Genomic DNA, 22502 nt, shown 5'->3' on the forward strand with positions numbered 1-22502 from the left:
CCAAATCTGGCTGCCCCGATGGGGGACAGGTGTATGCCGTCCCTTTGGAAAAGTCTACTCTGGCCGTAGAAATCGTTCCAGGCGTTAAAGAATTCGACGTCAAGCTCTCCGCAGAGAGTCTGCAGGCGGTTGTTGAGGCTGAAGGCCTTACTGTAGAAGTCGCCCTCATCCCATGTCCGTGGTAGAATTCCTGAAATCATAATATTAGGGCATTTAGACTTATACTGCTGGATGAGCCTACGGTACTTGTCCAGCAGTTCCTCAGACCGGGTCGTGGTGACGTCGTTTGTACCTGTGTGGAGACCAAAGAGTGAGTCATTAGAGGCCACAGCGGAGACCTCGTCCAGGGCAGCTGTGATGTCGTCAACACAATCTCCAGGATAACAGTAGTTACGCCTACGACGGGGACTCTGCCACAGAATTCAACCACCTGATGGCGAATCATAGAGTCACCGACCAAGAAGGTGCTCTGTTCCTCGTCCTCCTCCTCCAGTATGGCAAATCTGTTGTAGCAATGAGTAGGATAAATGGCTCTAGGGGCGGGTCTGGCTCCTCCTCTCACGGGGGTGAAGCATTCAGCGTCAGCTCTACCGGTTCCCTGTGACGTGCCTTCTTCGGAAGGTGGCTGGGCATCGAGTGCAGGTGAGGAGGGTGATGAGGCGTCCGTTGCAGGAGGGGCGACGATGTTGGCCTGGATAAACTCCTGCAAGGTATCAACAGTACTTGTTAGTTCGGTGATCTTCTTCTCGCCAGCCGTCAGCCTTTCGTCCTGTTGAAGGAGTCTCATTTCCATCTACTGTGTCAACAGGCAGATCTTGCAGACGGTCGATCGTCCTGAGAAGAAATGACCAGAGAAGTTTCCTGTGCAAGTCGAACATTTCTTTAGCGCCATCTTGGTAAGGAGGAGAGAGCAAGTGAGTAGTGTTTATCTATATATTTGCTTTGCTTTTTCTTTTCGTAGGGCAGAGGACGCGTGCGTGAATAAGCGAGAATAAGTGAGAGAGAGAGAGAGAGAGAGATATGGGAAGGCGTAGGAGGAGATAGGGATGGAGGGAGGAAGAGGGCGAAGGAAAGGGAGAGAGAGGGTGGGAACGAGATAGGGAGTGAGGAAGGAGAGACAGAGAGGGGCAAGTGGGGGGGCAATGGAGAGGGAGGCGAGAGAAAGGAGGAGCGAAACGCGAGGGACGAGAGGGAGACGCAGGTGATGAGGATTACTGTGTCTCTGGGAATAATCTGGTCAAGTCAGGTCAGGTAAGTCTGAACACCTGCATAGGGAGTGGCGTCAGGTGGAATCTGGAAATATATAAAGAATGTGGCGGAAAGTGTAACACTGTGTTTTGTGTATATGTGTATATATGTTTTACAGGGCGCTACGGCGAGGGTAGATACAGGCAGAGAGGTAGTAAAAATAAGGGCAACACTTAATCCTGTCCAGCGAAGCACGTGGTCGCACAGCAAACAGCACACCTCTGCAGGCAGCTAACTCGGTTGACAATAAGCAGTACGCAGCACGACGCGAAATAGCACAGCACACAGCACAGCAAGATTTACAGTACAGTTCAGTACAGCACACGAGGGTGGAATCGCAAGCGAGAGGTCACGGAAGTGGGAGCGCGTGCGGTTTGACCTCTCGGGTGAGGGCAGGGCGCTGACTCTAGGGGCAGGGGACTGACTGATGGGGCAGGTGCTGACTGAGAGAGAGAGAGAGAGAGAGAGAGAGAGAGAGAGAGAGAGAGAGAGAGAGAGAGAGAGAGAGAGAGAGAGAGAGAGAGAGAGAGAGAGAGAGAGAGAGAGAGGGAGAGAGAGAGTGAGAGAGAGAGAGAGAGAGAGAGAGAGAGAGAGAGAGAGAGAGAGAGCGAAAGGAGAGAGAGAGAGAGAGAGAGAGAGAGAGAGAGAGAGAGTGGTGTGTGTGAGAGAGAGAGAGAGAGAGAGAGAGAGAGAGAGAGAGAGAGAGAGAGAGAGAGAGAGAGAGAGAGAGAGAGAGAGAGAGAGAGAGAGAGAGAGAGAGAGAGAGAGAGAGAGAGAGAGAGAGAGAGAGAGAGAGAGAGAGAGAGAGAGAGAGAAATTTACATAGATTTACATAGAAAATCAGACCACACAGACCCCATGGTCCAGACTTGGTGGTCTGTCCTTAAACCTAAGTGATTTTACATTAATCAGAAGACTCCAAAACGTTGCATTTCTACTCTAGTTGATATTAAGTTGAAGGAAGTGACGGTCGAGCTTATTTTTGAAGGAGTCAATCGTGTTACACTGGACCACTGATGGTGGAAGCTTATTCCATTCTCGCACTACAACGTTGGTGAAGAAAAATTTGGTGCAGTCTGAATTTACTTGTCTACATCTGAGTTTTACGCCATTGTTCCTCGTGCGCAGAGTGTCATCGATCATAAACAATGTTGATCTGTCTACATTCGTGAAACCATTAAGTATTTTAAAACATTCGATCAGTTTTCCTCGGAGGCGACGTTTCTCAAGAGAGAACATGTTAAGGGTGAAAGTCTTTCTTCGTAGGATTTGTTGCGCAAGGAAGGATCATTTTCGTTGCCCGACGCTGAACAACTTCTAATTTTTCAATATCATTTGAATGGTGGGTAGACAAAATCTTTACCGCATATTCCAAGTGGAGTCTGACTAAACTGTTGTAGAGCGGGAGTATTACATCTTTATTCTTTAATACAAAGTTTCTTTTAATGAAGCCCAACATTCTGTTCGCTTTATTTGCTGCATCGATGCATTGCTGTGAGAATTTGAAGTTTGACGCGATTTTGACCCCCAAGTCTTTGACGCATTGAACGCTTTTGAGTTTAACGCCGCGCATTTCGTATTCGAACTTCTTATTCCTCGTTCCAACTTGAAGGACCTGGCACTTGTCTACGTTAAAGGGCATCTCCCATCTATCTGACCAAGCTGAAATTTTGTGCAAATCCTCTTGGAGGCTTTGCCTGTCTTCGTCAGTGAGAACCGAGTTACCAATCTTTGTGTCGTCTGCAAATATACTAATGCGGTTATTGAGTCCAACATCCACGTCGTTGATGTAAATAATGAAACACTGGGCCAGGACCGAGCCCTGAGTGACGCCACTAGTGACAGGCGCCCACTCTGAGTTAAATCCGTCAATCACTACTCTCTGTTGTCTGTTGCTCAACCAATTCGCGATCCATTGGTTTACTTGACCGTCAATACCTATTTGCTTTAATTTGTAAAGTAATTTATGATGGGGAACTTATCAAACGCTTTCTGGAAATCAAGATAGACTACGTCCACTGATTTGGTTACGTCATAAACAGTGAAGAGGTCGTTATAAAAGGTTAATAGGTTTGATAGGCAGGATCTTTTGTTTCGGAAGCCATGTTGTGAGTCCCCAATCAATGAGTGGCTTTCAAGGTAACTCACAATTTTGTCTCTAATTATGCCCTCAAGTAGCTTACCTACAACCGAAGTTAGACTAATGGGAGAGAGAGAGAGTGTGTGTGTGTGTGTGTGTGTGTGTGTGTGTGTGTGTGTGTGTGAGAGAGTGTGTGTGTGTGTGTGTGTGTGTGTGTGTGTGTGAGAGTGTGTGTGTGTGTGTGTGTGTGTGTGTGTGTAAAGCCCCGTCCACACTATGCATCATGTAGCAGCCATGTGATGCAGTAGTGGTGTTGAAAACAATACACTAGCGTCCAGACTAAAGTGCATCACAACGCAACTCATCCTCGCGAGTCAGTTACCGATTAGCTTTGACGGTGGGAATATTGCAGATGGAATGGTAACACCGGGGGCATGGCCATAGATGGGCACGATAACAAAAAAACTTATTCCCGATAACTGATAACTGATAATGGAAAACCTTAACGGTAATAACTGATATTCGTTAACCGGAAACACAAATATAGGCGATAACCGATAACCGATACCCGATATAAATCCACAATTCCGATTCTAGCTAGTGATAATCCGATAGGCGAAAACGATATTATATTGATATTTCAAATAAAAAAACATAGATGAACGCAAATTTTCATCATCTGTATTTTAGAAAACTTACAAAACCTTAAAACCACACGTTGACACGTACATATGGACGGTAATACTAGAAACGCCTGAACCGGTGTTGCGTTATTTGGCGTCCCCACCGTCAAAAGCTGGCGCTTTTGTTTACAAACACTGGTCTCTCGTGAACTGGGCTTGCTCAGACCAGCAAGCGTAGACCTGTGCAGTCTTACAAAGCTTTTTAACCGTAATTAAGAGTTGCCGGAAGGCTGAATCAGACATACAGTACCACTACCACTATTCTCGCTGTTTCTAGAGCGACACTCTGTACGAGTTGTATTTATATGTACACAGTGTCGTTCTAGAAACAGCGAGGATGGTGGTACTGTTTGTCTGATTCAGCCTTCCAGCAACTCTTTGTTAAAAGCGCCACTTAGACTGTACAGGTTCTTACTGGTCTCAAAATGCGCAGTTCACGAGAGACCAGTGTTTGTAAGCAAAAGCGCCAGCTTTTGACAATGGGACACCAAATAACAGTACTACACCGGGTGCCTTCAATACCATGGCATGCTCACAAACGAATATGGAATATCAAATTTGAGGCAGTGAATAATCATTTTTGGGGCAAAGTTAAATGATTTTTCTCTTGATATATTGATTTTTGAGTCTAACATAAAAAAAAAGTAACCACGCATGCTCAGTAGGGAGGAGACAACGTTTTTTTTTTTTTTTCTGAGGCGGAAAAAAAGTAGCGATTATCGCTAGTTTGGTTACAAAAGTAACGAAGATACCGATATATTTTAAAATAAGTTGCGGATGGACGATAAACCAATTTTGTTATCAGCGATATAGTATCGCGATAACTTATCGCGATAACGCCCAACTATGGGCATGACGTAATGATAGGCAGCTTCTATCCGTGGAGAGATTATAGAGACATCCCACAAATGAGGCAAAGGTCATCAGGAAGGAGTTCATGGAATATTTCAATGAGGAAGGAGCTGTTCCACGGTAGCAACGTATGTGGGGAAATATGAAACGCCAGTATTTTCTCTTTACAACACTCCCACACGATCTCTGCGTGTAACGAAACACACGAGAAATTAATCCAGACAAGGAAAGGTTTGCCGGCGCCGGAGATCGAACCCGCGACCAGTGTAACGGGAGAGCCACTCCTTTACCAGTCGGCCAAAGAGGTACCCCACTGGCTAAGTGGGTTATGGGAGGCTCGCCCATCAGGCAAGTCGGCACTACACGTCTCCCCATTCCCATTTACATTAATTTCTGTGTTGAGTTCCCATTTTCTATGAACTTCGGAGAGCATGGGCCATCACTCTACCTGTTACCCTCTCGGGGTGACACAACAGATCCACAGGAGAGGATGCCCACCGCTTTTGCCACCTGTGAAATACCAGAATTTGCTCTTTTCTCCACTCCCACACGACCACTGCGTGTAACGAAACACACGAGAAATTAATCCAGACAAGGAAAGGTTTGCCGGCGCCGGGGATCGAACCCGTGACCAGCATAACGGGAGATCCACTCCTTTACCAGTCAGCCAAAGAGGTACCCCCCTGGCTAGGGGGGGGGTTATGGGAGGCCCATCAGGCAATCAAACACACTACATATAAAATATATAGTCCGGCAAAGGAATATTACACTTTGACCTTATTTCCACACCACCCAAGGTAAAGAGTCTGGTGCGATTTTTAAAAGAGGTTTATTATTATTATTATTATTATTATTATTATTATTATTTATTGTTATATTGTTATTATTATTTTTATATTATTTATTATTATTGTGCATTGTACTCCCTCGAAGAGAAGCCACACACACACACTTTTTTCTCTTCTCTCTTTCTTCTTCTCTCTCTCACAGACACAGAGAGAGAGAGAGAGAGAGAGAGAGAGAGAGAGAGAGAGAGAGAGAGAGAGAGAGAGAGAGAGAGAGACAGAGACAGAGACACAGAGACAGAGACAGAGAGAGAGAGAGAGAGAGAGAGAGAGAGAGAGAGAGAGAGAGAGAGAGAGAGAGAGAGAGAGAGAGAGAGAGAGAGAGAGAGAGAGAGAGAGAGAGAGAGAGAGAGAGAGACACACACACACACACACAGAGAGAGACACACACACAGAGAGAGAGAGAGAGAGAGAGAGAGAGAGAGAGAGAGAGAGAGAGAGAAGGCTGGCATCAGGTCAAGCGGCTGTTCAGACGCCACTTACAAATTTCTGGACTATAGTATGGCAGCAACTAAGTGCGACATATAGCCTACTACTATCCATATCAGACCCCATGACATACCGTTTTCGCAAATATCTTTCAAACGAAGACTCGGTTCAGCATGGTGTTGTGGCACGAATTGCTTCACACACTCCGCTAATTTTTGACGCTATTGTGCACTGCCAGATGCGGTTAATTATGGCGTTTACTCTTGACTGTGATGGCAAAACCTACGTCAGCCACTCACACATTCGGACAGGTGAGGCGTGACGTATTTGTGACGTGTATCCACCAACTACCTCCACCCTGTCTTCCCTACCCCCCCCTTTCCTCCCTCCTACCCTCCTCTTTCTCCCCATACCCCTTCTCTCTCTCTCTCTCTCTCTCTCTTCCACTTGCGCTGCACACGATATATGAACCCATGAACACGTGTGACTTGACTTAAGCTGTAATGTTTCCAACACATTAGTTGTGATTAAAGCAACATGAAATAGTAACTAAAGAGGATAAATTATCACTGAGAACAAGAGGTTCCTTACTATATTGTGGTGAGGTTGATGGCCGAGTCGAGTTTCCTCCAACCCCATCAAGTTCAAACCCTGTTGAGAGGCAATTTTTTTATCAAAGTGAAAAATGGATGCAAATGGTCACTAAAACTAGTTATTATACTTGGTGTCACAAAGTCGGGCAAAGAATTTAGGGAAGGACTCCCAGACTTGGCGTCACTGATGAGGTAAATGATCTCGTGCACTCATTGGGCTATAATATATACAATGTTATGATGTGTATTATTGTCTTGTTACTATATATTACCTACTGATAACGGAAATACATGTCAGGATTAATCATCAAATACAAGGAAAAAAGAATCATGTATGGAAATTGTGAACTTTTAAGTTCATGTAATAAACAAGGTTTGTTATACACAAAAAGGTTGGATACTTCAGATGTAAAAGATTTTTGGATATAACATCACCCCCTTCCTCCATATTGGTTCTTTAAAGCAAGGGTTGACTACAGCTCATTATTATTTGCGGCAGGTTTCACGACACTTTTTTTTAGTGCAAAGCATCTAGAAATCAATGATCATTATAAGGAATACTTCTCATGAGTAGCTACTAAAACTTGACAACCTAGAAGGATGCACCATCAGACTGTAAAGGATAGATATATTATAAGACATAGCTACATTGGTGGATCCAAGGGGGAGCCCAGGGGGCCCGGGCCCCCCCCATGGTCCTGAGTGATACAGGAAAACTAGCTCAAAAGCGCGCTGCGGCTAAAACAATGCTTTGGCACAAAGTCCAGGCCGTTATACCCACTGATTTAGGTCACTCCACCAGTTTTTCAAGACCAGGACTGCCGAGAATGGCTAATCAGTAATGCTAATGCTCCTTCCACCCGCAAAAAGTCTGACGTCCCCCCAAAAACTCATTTCCTGGATCTGAACATGGTTCAGTGATCATGGACAAAAAAAATGTTAAGACAATCAATATCCAATCATTTCAGGATACATAAATCAGCATCCATATGAAGGAATTCTACAACTTAAAAGTGATGTTGAGCAGGGCATGTGTTAAGTGACTTGCACAGACTATTTTGTGAAGTCATAATTAGATTAATAACACAACAATCAACAAACACTAGATGAAGTATTCATACCAAAATCAGTACATGGAGCTGGTGCACTGCAATGGGGAGCACATTCCTGCAGCTCACCAAGAGGGTTGGATGATGCCATGTACTTCAGGGGGTGGCTAAATGCCTTCACCCTTGGCCTCTATCTTGGACTCTCCCCTTCAGCTGCCACATTCTCTTGGATGATATCGGACGTGTTCGGATCTGTTGGGATGTGGTTGTGTTAGATGTGGAATAACATACGACAGTGGAACATGGAAGGAAAGAGTATGTCCACACGGTAAAATACAGAGATGAGGATTGCACTGCATTAGTTAAGTGATTACAAGATGTGAATTGAAATTCTTTGGATACTGAAAGGATGTACGGGGACAACTGGATGAGAAGGGAGAGAGATGCAGATTTTTGTTATATAGCTAGTTACACCAATGAAGACTTAAGGCATACACATTCAGAAAGACCACAATTTTGGCTGCTAGACGGAAAAGCACTAGATGTCAAAGTGCCAGGACATTGAAGGAAGTAATAATAAGAAAAGCAATAATAATTAATGTGTATAAATATATTTCTGATATTTTTGTTTATCTTAATACTAGTATTGGAATTTTCAAACACTAATAATATAATAAATAAATATTGATAAATTAATGAAAATAAATACATTAATTGTACTAATACTACCACTAACAATATTAACAGCACTGCACCTAATAGACTGAGCAATAAACTGAGTCTAATATATAACCGTAATTAAACTGTCTCTGTCTGAGTGTTATGTGAAGCTTGCTCCATGCACCGTGATAGGAATGGCATAGATGCATGCAGGTTGCTGAGATACTTACAGTCACCAGCCACTTGTAGATATGGCACCAAAATGTGTTGAAAGCATTGACGGCCAACTTCTATTTATTTAATTACTATTTTCTTTAAACAAAGGAGACAGCTCAAGGGCAACAAAGCGTACTAGAAAAAAAGCCCCACTACTCACCACTCCCACACAGACAAAAGTAGTCTTGATACACTCTTCTTGAAGGTCAAATTATAGGCAGGAGGAAATGCAGACGATGGAAGGCTGTTCCAGAGTTTATCAGTGTAAGGGATGAAAGAGTGGAGATGCTGGTTAACTTTTGCATAAGATGTTTGGCAAGATTGAGCATGCAGTAATTGACGTAAATTAGAAAAGTATAGATTTAGGAGGGAAATGGGCAGGCATTGGTTTAGTAATAGGGTGGTGGGGGAATGGAATAGACTCAGCAATCACATAGTGAGTGCAGGGACAATAGGTTGTTTTAAGAGTAGACTGGATAGCTACATGAACGAGGCTGACAGGTGGTAATGGCTGTCGTGTGTAGGCCATTTGGCCTCTTGCCGCGGGAGGAGGGGAGGCATGCAGTTAGCAAGTTCAGAACAGCTGTCAGCGTGAAAATGATTAGAATTTCCACATTATCATTATTTATGTATATCACTTACCCCCGGCTGGCATCCTTCCGTAATAAATGTAGCTTTGTAGTGACACGACTTGCCTGATGGGCGAGCCTCCCATTACCCGCTTACCAAGCGGGGTACCTCTTTGGCCGACTGGTAAAGGAGTGGATCTCCCGTTGCGCTGGTCGCGGGTTCGATCCCCGGCGCCGGCAAACCTTTCCTTGTCTGGATTAATTTCTCGTGTGTTTCGTTACACGCAGAGGACGTGTGTGAGTGTAGAAAAGAGAAAATTCAGGCATTTCACTGGTGGCAAAAGCGGTGGGCATCCTCTCCTGTGGTTCTGTTGTGTCACCCCGAGAGGGTAACAGGTAGAGTGATGGCCCATGCTCTCCGAAGTTCATAGAAAACGGGAACTCAACACACAGAAATGAATCTAAATGGGAATGGGGAGACGTGTAGTGACACGACTAGCCTGATGGGCGAGCCTCCCATACCCACTTAGCCAGTGGGTTATGGGAGGCTCGCCCATCAGGCTAGTCGTGTCACTAAAGCTTCACACCAGGCTGTGTCCTCTTTATCACCACAAAGGGACATGATTTGAAACTCCGGCTGGTAAACGTGGCGGCGGTGTTATGATTTTTGAACGAGGCATCGTTGCAATCGGAGCATAGAAAGATAATGCTGCGAATAGCGATATAATAACCAATATACGTTAGACGGAGATAATTATATCTACCCACTCTTTCCCCCTACAAACCAATGAGTCAATGTAAATCATTACTGATGGAAGTCAGCGTGCGTGCTAAAACAATGAATCTGGAAGAAAAACATGATAACATTGTTTTTAAAGAACGGCAGTAGGGCTACAACCTTGGTTCATTCCAGTATGTATACAGAAAGGTTAAACACATAAAACACATCTAACCACTGCTAGCCTTCCACAAATACAGAGAAAGTAATATAATTGCGGTACAATAATATAACAATAATAGCATTACTCATGACATGCAGTCAGGCTATATCTACCTAGTAAATATATATATAGTTCCTACTGTTCATTTTAATATTTATCTACCTGTTAAGCCGGACGTGTTACTTGGGTTCCGTGTCGCCGTCAGGAGACTCCGTGGGAGGGAGATATGTAAACACTTTGCACAGCTTCTGTAGTTTACTATTCTGTAAGGCCTCAGGACAAGTGAACACTCGTTCCGAGGTTTGTGACCAGAAAGGCGTTACTTGTGTGATTAATTATGGAAGGTGGGAGGATTTCCGTGTGAACCACTTGTGAGACAGCGTTAAGAAACTAGATGGTGATAATGTACTATGGGGGGGGGGACGTGTGTAAGGGTTCAGTAATCTCAAATGAGCAGGAAAACAGGCTCCAAATGATAACACTCACAGTAAGGTTGTATATAAATATGTATTTAGTTTCATTTTTCAAAGGTTAGCGGAGTACTAAAAAATGAATGACTGACAGGCTGTATGCCTCTAATCTAACTAGCTACCGGCACAAGGGAGATTTGGGGAATACACATAATGCTTAGCTCTGGTTGCTGGAGGAAGAGAAGCAGGAGCTGGCGTGAGCGTCGGGCTCGGCAGGGGACGTCCACATGGGAAAGGGGCGGTCCTGGTGATGGACAGACGGGCGCCGCTTGTTGTGGAGAGGGAGCAGCTCGGTGGTGTGAAGATGCGGGCGCTCGTCGTGATGTAGGGAGCAGCTTGGGGCAGCGGTATATCGGCCACCAGGGCAGTGGTAGGACGGCCACTCGGGCAGTCGAGGGGCAAGTTACCCCGCCATACAAGTTCCCATCCTGTAGTCCGTCTCACACAGCAGGCCGTGGGTGGTTCTTCGGGGGGGCTGAGTGGAGAGATGGACACCTCTCTCACTCAACTCCAACTCGCTGCCTTTCTTGCTTCCTGCTGCTCGTCTCCTGACTAGCCCGCCTCACACAGCAGGCCGTGGGTGGTTCTTCGGGGGGCTGAGTGGAGAGATGGACACCTCTCTGACCAGCCCGCTTCTCTGTGATTTCTCGCTGCCGCTCCTAGCTGTAGGGGTGTTCGTCTCCTCACGTCTCCCAAGCTTCTCTTGCTGCAGTGGTGCTTGTCTCCTCACTGGCCCGTGGGTCTCCTTGCCCTCGCCTTCTCGCCTCTGCTCCTCGCTAAGCTCCTCCCCCTTCTTCACGTGACTCCCTCTCGGCACTACAATCAAACCCTACCTACCTAACTAGTTATTGATTTCTTGGGGGTTCGAGGCTTTGAGATGAGGGATTTCAGTAACTCGTTCATATATTCGCTCATTCGCTCACCGAGTTATCTTCTCATAACCTTTTACGCACTTACATACCTTAGCCACCCATTCACTCCCTCACTCATTCACTCTTTCACTCATTCACGCTCCCACTCGCTCACACTTACTCACTCTGTCACTCACTGACTTACTCACATTCTCTCGTTCATTCACGCACTCGCTTACACTTACTCACTCTGTTACTCACTGACTTGCATACCCTCTCGCTCACTCACATTCGGACCGTTACACTTACTGTGACTGGGACTGACTCCTCTCGCCCTCTTCTCCTATATATATCCAGAACAGTACAGTCTAGAACGTTACAGTATATTTTAGATCATACAAGAACATGTAGCAAAAATATGTGCAAGTTGGCAACACTTCCCGCCTGGCGCCTGGCCGCTAGCCCCGCGGGGAGCGGGCGGGGCCATGCTTCCCGCCCCCCTGCTCGCTCCTCCCGGAGCCTTCTAGAGGCCCATAGACGCCGGGGGAAGCTTCCAGTACAACACACCTTTATTTTTTTATTTTAAATGGGAAATAACCAGACTGAAGAAAAAAAGTAGCAACATTTGCTGCTTGATCCCATGTAGCAACACTGCTGATGGGTACTGGGGGTTGGGGGTGGGTCTGGAGGGGGGGAGGCGCCTGAATGTAAACAAAGCTGCTCCTGCGCCATCTGTTGCAACCGACATACATCAACACCCGCCCACGGTCTCCCATAGAGGCCCCCTTTCCTGTTCTATAGTCTCCTTGGTGGGAGCAGTACCAGCAGCGTGAGGTGCTTGTGGTTGGGCAGGCGGCTGGGATATACGTTCTTTCGCATCTTGCCAGTAACTTTTCCACCTTTCCGTACCTCTTTTACTCAGTTTAACATGCCTTCTGCTTTTTCTGCCCATTGTTGAACTTCAACACAGCACTGCAGGCCGTAAACTGTCTCCGATTGAGGAAAAGGGCAAGAGAAAGGCTGTACGTACAGTCACGTACGAGGCTATGGAGGTTCTGAGTCGTGTTGCCGGCACGGCACGGGCTGAGTACCGACAGTCAAAAGTCTCGTACACTTTAGGAAGAAAGAATATTCCATTTTATGCGTAAAAACGCAAAAAAAAACTAACAAGAAAGACATGAGTAGGGAGAGGGGCGTGGCTTAGCGGGCCCACGTGCTATGAGACCTTTAAATTTTAAAGGGAAAGAATAGGATTTTACGCCTGGCAACGTATTTATAATCTCCGCACTGCTACAACTGATTTAAGTGATTTTTTTTCTTATTTTTTCATCCAAAATTGAAAACTTTCCCCCTTAAAGAAACAAAGAGCGAAACAGTCTCCTCCCTCACAACCGTATTCAATATGTCCTTGCGACAAGGCATCGTCCCTTCGGATTGGAAAAAAGCTAACGTGACACCGATTTTTAAGAAAGGAGACAAAAAAATACCAGGTAACTACCGACTCATTAGTCTAACTTCAATTGTAGGTAAGCTACTTGAGACCATAATTAGAGACAAAATTGTGAGTTACCTCGAAAGCCACTTATTAATTGGGGATTCACAACATGGCTTCGGTAACAAAAGATCCTGCCTATCAAACCTATTGACCTTTTATAACGACCTCTTCTCAGTTTATGACGTAACCAAATCATTGGACGTAGTCTATCTTGATTTCCAGAAAGCGTTTGATAAAGTCCCACATCATAAATTACTTTATAAATTAAAGCAAATAGGTATTGACGGTCAAGTAAACCAATGGATCGCGAATTGGTTGAGCAACAGACAACAAAGAGTGGTGATTGACGGATTTAACTCAGAGTGGGCGCCGGTCACTAGTGGCGTCCCTCAGGGCTCGGTTCTTGGCCCAGTGCTCTTCATTATTTACATCAACGACATGGATGTTGGACTCAATAATCGCATTACTAAATTTGCAGATGACACAAAGATTGGTAACCCGGTTCTCACTGACGAAGACAGGCAAAGCCTCCAAGAGGATTTGCACAAAATTTCAGCTTGGTCGGATAGATGGGAGATGCCCTTTAGCGTAGACAAGTGCCAGGTCCTTCAAGCTGGAACAAGAAATAAGTAGTTCGATTACGAAATGTGCGGCGTTAAACTCACAAGCGTTCAATGCGTTAAGGACCTGGGGGTCAAAATCGCGTCAAACCTCAAATTCTCACATCAATGCATCGATGCAGCAGATAAAGCAAACAGAATGTTGGGCTTCATTAAAAGAAACTTTTTATTCAAAAATAAAGATGTAATACTTCCGCTCTACAATATCAGACCCCAATTGGAATATGCGGCACAGTTTTGGTCTCCTCACCATGCAAAGGACATTGCTAAATTAGGTGTTCAGCGTCGGGCAACAAAAATGATCCCTTCCTTGCGCAACAAATCCTACGAAGAAAGGCTTTCCACCCTTAACATGTTCTCTCTTGAGAAACGTCGCCTCCGAGGAAAACTGATCGAATGTTTTAAAATACTTAATGGTTTCACGAATGTAGACAGAGCAAAATTGTTTATGATCGATGACACTTTGCGAACGAGGAACAATGGCCCAAAACTCAAATGTAGACAAGTAAATTCAGACTGCACCAAATTTTTCTTCACCAACGTTGTAGTGCGAGAATGGAATAAGCTCCCACCGTCAGTGGTCCAGTGTAACACGATTGACTCCTTTAAAAACAAGCTCGACCGTCACTTCCTTGAACTTAATATTAACTAGAGTAGAAAAGCAACGTTTTGGAGCCATCTGATTAGTGTAAATTCACTTAGGTTTAAGACTACCCACATGCTGTCCTGAAGACCACACTCTAGATTCTCCCACTAAAAGAGTTGATCGAAGATGAGCTCCGGGGGGCAGCATGAGCCGAGCAGGATGGTGCCACAATAAACACATGCCTGCGCCATAACTTACTGGGGCCGACCACCATGACCCACAAGAGGTAGAAACGCAAAAAATAAATAAATAAATAAAATAAAATAAACGAAATGTGAAAAAAAAGAAAAACTTGACATACAAAAAGTTGAAAAATAATAAAAAAAAGTCAATACCGAAAACAACGACGAAAAAACATTAATAAAAATAAAATAAATAATGAAAAAATAAATGAACTAAAAGGAGAAGGAAGAAGAAGAAGGATAGAAGTGTGAAGGAAGGAGGGAAGGAAGGAAGGAAGGAAGGAAGGAAGGAAAGTAGGAAGGAAGGAAGGAAGGAAGGAAGGTGGGAAGGAAGGAAGGAGGGAAGGATGGAGGGAAGGGAGGAAGGAGGGAAAGAAGGAAGGAAGGAAGGAAGGAAGGAAGGAAAGAAGGAAGGTGGGAAGGAAGAAAGGAAGGAAGGATAGAGGGAAGGAAGGATGGAAGGAAGGAAGGAAGGAAAGAAGGAAGGTGGGAAGGAAGGAAGGAAGGATGGAGGGAAGGAAGGAAGGAGGGAAGGAAGGAAGGAAGGAAGGAAGGAAGGAAAGAAGGAAGGTGGGAAGGAAGGAAGGAAGGAAGAAAGGATGGAGGGAAGGAAGGAAGGAAGGAAAGAAGGAAGGTGGGAAAGAGGGAAGGAAAGAAGGAAGGATGGAGGGAAGGAAGGAAGGAAAGAAGGAAGGTGGGAAGGAAGGAAGGAAGGAAGGAAGGAAGGAAGGAAGGAAGGAAGGAAGGAAAGAAGGAAGGTGGGAAGGAAGGAAGGAAGGAAGGAAGGAAGGATGGAGGGAAGGAAGGAAGGAAGGAAGGAAGGAAGGTGGGAAGGAAGGAAGGAAGGAAGGATGGAGGGAAGGAAGGAAGGAAGGAAGGAAGGAAGGAAGGTGGGAAGGAAGGAAGGAAGGAAGGAAGGATGGAGGGAAGGAAGGAAGGAAGGAAGGAAGGAAGGAAGGAGGGAAGGAAGGAAGGAAGGAAGGAAGCTAAAATGGAAGGAAGCTAAAAGGGAAGGAAGGAAGGAAGGAAGGAAGGAAGGAAGGAATGAAGGAAGGTGGGAAGGAAGGAAGGAAGGATGGATGGAAGGAAGGAAGGAAGGAAGGAAGGAAGGAAGGAAGGAAGGAAGGAAAGAAGGAAGGTGGGAAGGAAGGAAGGAAGGAAGGAAGGAAGGAAGGAAGGAAGGTGGGAAGGAAGGAAGGAAGGAAGGAAGGAAGGATGGATTGAAGGAAGGAAGGAAGGAAGGAAGGAAGGAAAGAAGGAAGGTGGGAAGGAAGGAAGGAAGGAAGGAAGGAAGGAAGGAAGGAAGGAAGGAAGGAAGGATGGAGGGAAGGAAGGAAGGAGGGAAGGAAGGAAGGAAGGAAAGAAGGAAAATAAGGAAAGAAAAGGGAGGCAGAAAGAGGGGAAGGAATTGAGAGAGGGGAGAAGAGAAAGGGGAGAAAGGGAGATTGAAGAAGAAAAGGAAGAAGGAAAGGGAGGAAAAAAAGGGAGGAGGAAGAAGAAGGTTACAAGTGTGAAGGAAGGAGGGAAAGAAGGAAGGAAGGAAGGAGGGAAGGAAGGAAGGAAGGAGGGAAGGAAGGAAAGAAGGAAAAATAAAAAAGGAAGAAAAAATGAAGACAAACTTGACCATTATCCAAGAACAGGAAAAACAACAACAAGAAAAAAAGGTAAGAAAACACTTGAGCCTTACCTAAAAAGTTGTAAAAGAAAACGGAAACAAACACCGTGAAATTATCTCATCGACTTCTCGTTCTTTTTTTTTTTCCTTCTTTTTTTTCTGCGGCAAAGTGGAACAACATCTGGAGGGGGACAGTTTTTTTTCCCTCCCTTGCTCTTTTCTTTTTTCCTTCATTTTCCTTCTTTTTTTTCCCTTAATGATCATGAATGAGGAGGAGGAATGAGGAGGAGGAGGAGGAGGAGGAGGAGGAGTGGAGGAAGAAAAAGAAGGATAAAAGATAGTGGGGAGGAAGGAGAGAAAGAAGGATTGAGATAAGAGGAAGAAGGAGGAATAGAAGATAGGAAGGAAGGAAGGAAAGAAGGAAGGAAGAAAGGAAGGAAGGAAGGAAACGAAAGAAAGAGAGAAAGAGGAAGGAGATAGAAGGGATATGAAAGAAGAGAGAGATTGAAGGATGAAGAGAGGGAAGAAGAAAAAAAGGAGAAAGAGAGACTGAAGAAGAAGGAAAGAAGGAAAGGAAGGAAAAAAGGAAGGAAAAGAAAGAAAAGAAGAAAGATAGAAGCGTTGATAGAAAAGTAGGGAAGTGAAAAGGTTACGGAGGAGGAGGAGGAACACAAAAGAACACAAAGGAAGAACAAACAACAGCAGACCTGATGGTCCTTACAAGGCTGTTTGTGACAAGCTACGCTAACTATCTTATCAAAGGTGGAAGATGAAGGACAGCAAAGGCGAAGGCTCCTCCCCACCCCCCCATCCCTCCAGCCAAAGCTGGCAGGAAAGGAAAAAGAACCATGCAGCATGGAAAAACTGCATGGAAATTATGTAGGAAAGAGGAAAGAACTACCATTACTGCTACCACTAACCGGGCGATAAAAACGGACAAGGACACCAGTATTCGAAAGAACTTAACGTTATTACGACAATGAGTAATATCTTAGTTGCTGGTTGGATTCAAAACACTTGTCTAATCTATTCTTGAAGGCCGTAACTGTTGTACTATCAACGACATCACAGGGTAGAGAGTTCCAAACATTAACAACTCGATTGAAGAAGTGTTTAGCTTCGTGCGACGAGAATCTTTTACCACTTATCTTCAAATTGTGATTTCTTCTTGTTCTATTTGATCGATCAATTGTAAAGTAATCTTCCGCATTAATATCACTGAATCCTTTAAACATTTTAAACACTTCTATTAGATCGCCTCGCATTCTTCGTTTTGATAGGCTGAGTAAATTTACTTCTTTAAGCCTTTGTTCATACGATAAATTTCTGAACCTAGGAATCATCTTTGTTACTCTTCGTTGAACCCGTTCCAACTTTTCTATGTCTTTTCTGTAATAGGGAGACCAAAACTGTACACAGTACTCTAGATGGGGCCGAACCAACGAATTATACAGTTTTAATATTACTTTTTCCGATTTATTATTAAAGACTCATCCGATGAAGGCAACCAATTAGTTTGCAGTTTTAACTACCTCTGAACAATGCTGACCGGGCTTTAAATCGCTTGATACTGTGATTCCAAGATCCTTTTCTTTACTTACTGCAGAAAGTTGTTGGCCATTCATTACGTACTGAACGCGATTGTTATTGTTTCCGATGTGTAACACTTTATATTTGTCAACGTTAAATTTCATTTGCCATTGATTGGCCCAACGTGCAAGTCGATCTAGATCTGTTTGTAAAGCTTTTTCGTCGAGTGTCGCAGTTACTTTACTAGCAATTTTTGTGTCAACAGCAAATTTTGATGCTTTGCAAGTGAGCCCATCATCGATATCATTAACATAAATTAAGAAGAGCATGGGGCCAAGCACTGATCCTTGAGGTACGCCGCTTCTGACATCGAGCCAGTTAGATGTAACACTGTTTAGAACTACTCTCTGTTTCCGCTCAGAGAGCCAGTCCACAAGCCAATTGTGAATGTTACCCGAGATACCGTGTGCCAATAGTTTGCTGAGCAATCGTTGGTGGGGGACCTTATCAAATGCCTTTTGAAAATCCAGATATATATAATATCTATTGATCTGCTTTCATCGAACACCTCAAAAATATAATATAAAAAAATCAAGTAAGTTAGTTAAACACGAACGTTTACTACGGAAGTCATGTTGCGAATTATTTATTGTATTATTTTCTTCGAAGAATTTCACCATATTGTCGCGAATGATAGTCTCCATTAACTTACAAACAGTCGATGTCAGGCTAATTGGTCGATAGGGTCCTGGATGAGACTTGTCCCCCTTTTTGAAAATTAGTGTGACATTTGCAAGTTTCCAATCCGACGGAACTTTTCCAGCTGTTAAAGATTTATTGAATATGATGGAGAGCGGTTTGCAAATTTGATGTTTGATTTCTTTTAGGACCCTAGGGGTAATTTTGTCTGGACCAGGAGCTTTGCTTACTTTAATCTTTTCAATTGTGCGTAAAATGTCACTTTCTACTATGAGCACGCCACTTAACATCTTTTCGGTCCTTCTAATCTCCGGCGGTTTAGGTGATAAACAATCTTCGTCGGTAAATACGGATGCAAAAAAGTTATTTAGGATCGTAGCCATTTCATTTTCATCGTTCGTGTGGTTACCATTATCATTAGCAAGCGGTCCGATACTACAAGTGAGTGACTTTTTATTATTTACATTGCTAAAAAATTCTTTAGGATTAGATTTACTTGTTTCCGCTATATATTCTTCAAGATTTTTCTTGCTTCGTTTTATTAATTTCTTGGTTTCGCGGCGAATTCTGTCGAACTCTAGTTTGTCAGCCTCACTCTGAGTTGATATATATTTACTGTATACGCGTTTTTTTTTGAGATAGGCTATTTTTAATTTTGTTATTCCACCATTTGGGTTTCTTCTTAAAAGCTGAACGTCTGTTACGATAGGGTACGCATATGCTTATGGCATTGTTCAATATTGTGGTGAGGGCCCCCCAAGATTTATCAATACCTGTTTCCGCCGAGATTACTGCCCAGTCAGAATTATTTAGAACTGATCGGAGTCTTACGAAATTCGCTCTCTGATAATCAGGCACCTTTTCTTTACAAGAAGTTACTTTACTTTCTTTCATATTGATGCTGAATGTGATTGTTCAGTGACCAACATTTACTTCGTTAACTAGATCAGCTGTCGTTGAAAAGATAAGGTCAAGTATATTATTTTCCCGAGTCGGTTCATGAACGTGTTGATGTAAATCACTTTCTAGTAAATTTGTGTACAGGTCGAGCCCTGTATGACAGTTCAACGGTTCACCCCATATTTTCACTGGCAAGTTAAAGTCCCCAACAATTACTGCCTCGCAACTGCTGCTTGTTTCTAATAATAATTCACTTAATGCGTGGTCGATATCAAGAGTCTGCCTTGGCGGTCTGTAGATAAGTCCAATTACTATTTTACGAGATTTATTTTTAATTTCAATGAAGACCGTTTCCACATTGGTTATAATATCTGTTTTCACGGATACTGAATGGAGAGAGTTGTGGATATAAAAGATAACGCGTCCACCCTGTCTGTTCTCTCTTTCATGACTAAAAATAGTATAACCCGGTAATCTATAATCCGCAATGAAATCTCTATTTGAAATGTCTATCCAAGATTCTGTGACTCCGATGATGTGATAATGATTTGTAGCTGCGAGGACTTCTAAGTCTTCCAATTTGTTACGTAGGCTACGAGCGTTTTTTTAGCAAGCTTTAAAGTGATTCGAGTCGAGGGTTTCGCAGGTTGAGTGCTCCCTTACGGTGGAGCTATTGGTGTTCTCGCCTTCGCGTTTTTTGGCTTTCGAAGAGCCACTTGGTCACCGAGCAGCCTCCCGAAACGGGCAGCTCCAACAGGGTTTAAGTGGATGCCATTAGCAAGGAACAAGTCCGAATCGTACTAAAAACTGTTCCACAAGTTAGCGAACTGGACGTTTTCTTGTGAGCAAAGGGACTGAAGTCTGTTGTTTGTGCTGAAGGCCTTACTGTAAAAGTTAGATTCGGCACCGACCCTCGGGAGGATACCTGAGATTATGATGTTACTGGCATCCGTTTTACGTTTATACTGCTTGATCATGCGGCGGTATTTACCAAGCAGTTCCTCAGAACAGACTGGTTAATTTAAATAAACAAAACTAACTGAACTACCTAACCTAGCCTAAGGGAAGGGTACTGTGATATGAAGACGGGAGGCACGTGCCAGCCATCATCGGGGGCAGGGGCTCAGCTGATCGCTCGTGCCTCCCAATATGGCTGACAGTTGTTTTTCCTAAAACAAAAGCGACTCGGTGTGACGTCAGTGCAACCCCTCTATATATTTTCTCTATTGCATCTAACATTTTCGTCACACTTAATTAATTTTCCAGCTCCCTTCAGACATTTATCATATCCTTTAATTTTACAGTCAAACGCCATCACAATTATAGCAGTACCCACAGCTGGGCACGATAACAGAAAACCTTATTCCCGATAACCGATAACTGATAATGGAAAACCTTATCGGTGATAACCGATATTCGTTAACTGGAGACACAAATATAGGCGATAACCGATAACTGATACTCGATATAGATCCACAATTCTGATACTAGCTAGCGATAAGTCCGATAGGCGAAAACGATAATATATTGATATTTCAAATAAAAAAAAAAACATACATGTATTCAAATTTAACATTATTTGTATTTTAGAAAACTTATAAAACCTGAAAACAACACGTTGACACGTACCTATGAACGGTAATACTAGAAACGCCTGAACTGGTGTTGTGTTATTTGGCGTCCCCACCGTCAAAAGCTGGCGCTTTTGTTTACAAACACTGGTCTCTCGTGAACTGCGCATGCTCAGAAAGCGTAGACCTGTACAGTCTCACAAAGAATTTTAACCGTAATTAAGAGTTGCTGGAAGGCTGAATCAGACATACAGTACCAATACCACCATCCCCGGTGTTTCTAGAACGACACTCTGTACGAGTTGTATTTATATGCACAGAGTGTCGTTCTAGAAACAGCGAGTATGATGGTACTGTTTGTCTGATTCAGCCTTCCAGCAACTCTTGATGTGTTAGAAAGCTTTGTGAGACTGTACAGGACTACGCTTATTGGTCTGAACATGCGCTCTGTTTGTTTTGACGATGGGACACCAAATAACACAACACCGGGTGCCTTCAATACCATGGCATGCTCACAAACGAATATGGAATATCAAATTTGAGGCAGTGAATAATCATTTTTTGGGCAAGGCAAAATGATTTTTCTCTTTGATATATTAATTTTTGAGTTGATGATCTAAGTATGAAATCTCTTCACCGAACATATTTCATACCCCGATTTTTCTTCATTCAACACCGGGCGCCCGGGCCATGCATGCCCAGTGGGGAGGAGACAACGTTTTTTTATCTGAGAGGCAGAAAAAAAGTATCGATTATCGCTAGTTTGGTTACAAAAGTACCGAAGATACCGATATATATTTAAATAAGTAGCGGATGGCCGATAACCCGATTTTGTTATCAGCGATAAAGTATCGCGATAACTTATCGCGATAACGCCCACCTTTGGCAGTACCTCTACAGCTCATTCAGAAAATGTTGCATAACTATGAAAGCGAAGACCTCTCTTATGGTTACTCTCTATCCTCAATTTGCAGGAGCGATGCAAGGGCGGACTTTCTCTCTTTTTTTTTTTTTAGGCACTGCCTATAGCGCCAGTAGGTTCTCATGAGGGACCTCTTGGACGGAACAAGCCGCAGGCGAATTATATTGCAGTGGCTGTCGTGATGTATGACTCTGCTTGGCCCCTGCATCCTCCCCCTCACTTCAACGAAGTTGATGAAGTTAGGGTTGATTGAAGATCTGGACAGCATGTGGGTAATCTTCCTCCACCCGGCGATGACTTGAAATATCAACGTGTTTTGGTGGGACTCGAACCTAGGTCCACGGGCTCACCACGCCCGCACGCTGACCATTCGGCCACCGGCCACTCGGCCACCGCCTCTTGTCGCCCTTGACCTTCTTCCTTTACTATAAACAAAAACAAGGATAATCTTTCCTGAACTAGGAGTTACTGGACACAGTTGTGGCGCCATCGTACGGAAAAAAAAGGTTGATAGCATTATTTAGGATTAGATCTGAGAATATTTAAAAGAAAACAATTATATATTTATGAAAATTTTATTATTTTCATTCATCTAGCTTTAGAGGATTGATTACAAAATATATTCCTTCCAATAAATAAAATATTCCTTATTACAACCACCACTACTACTAATAGTAATAGCAATAATCATAATCACTATCAGCATCACCATCATTTTATCATCATGACATACATAGTCGCCCTCCTAAGAGTATTATAAAAAGTATTAGCCAAATCAGAAACATAAAGTGCTGCAAAACCCGCTCATGGAACCGACCCTGCTCCGGCACGCCCCT

General features: G+C 43.7%; 1 long non-coding RNA gene across 1 annotated transcript; it reads right to left on the reverse strand.

Moving 5' to 3' along the window:
• Nucleotides 1-10653: 10653 nt before the first annotated feature.
• LOC126985173 (uncharacterized) lies at nt 10654-11339 on the reverse strand. Its single transcript, XR_007738366.1, has 2 exons — nt 11252-11339; nt 10654-11130 (listed from the first exon to the last, which is right to left on the reverse strand). It is a non-coding gene; the product is annotated as an uncharacterized LOC126985173 (long non-coding RNA).
• Nucleotides 11340-22502: the final 11163 nt, after the last annotated feature.

The sequence above is a fragment of the Eriocheir sinensis genome, chromosome 59 (assembly GCF_024679095.1).
Source record: "Eriocheir sinensis breed Jianghai 21 chromosome 59, ASM2467909v1, whole genome shotgun sequence".
Taxonomy (NCBI): Eukaryota; Metazoa; Arthropoda; class Malacostraca; order Decapoda; family Varunidae; genus Eriocheir; species Eriocheir sinensis.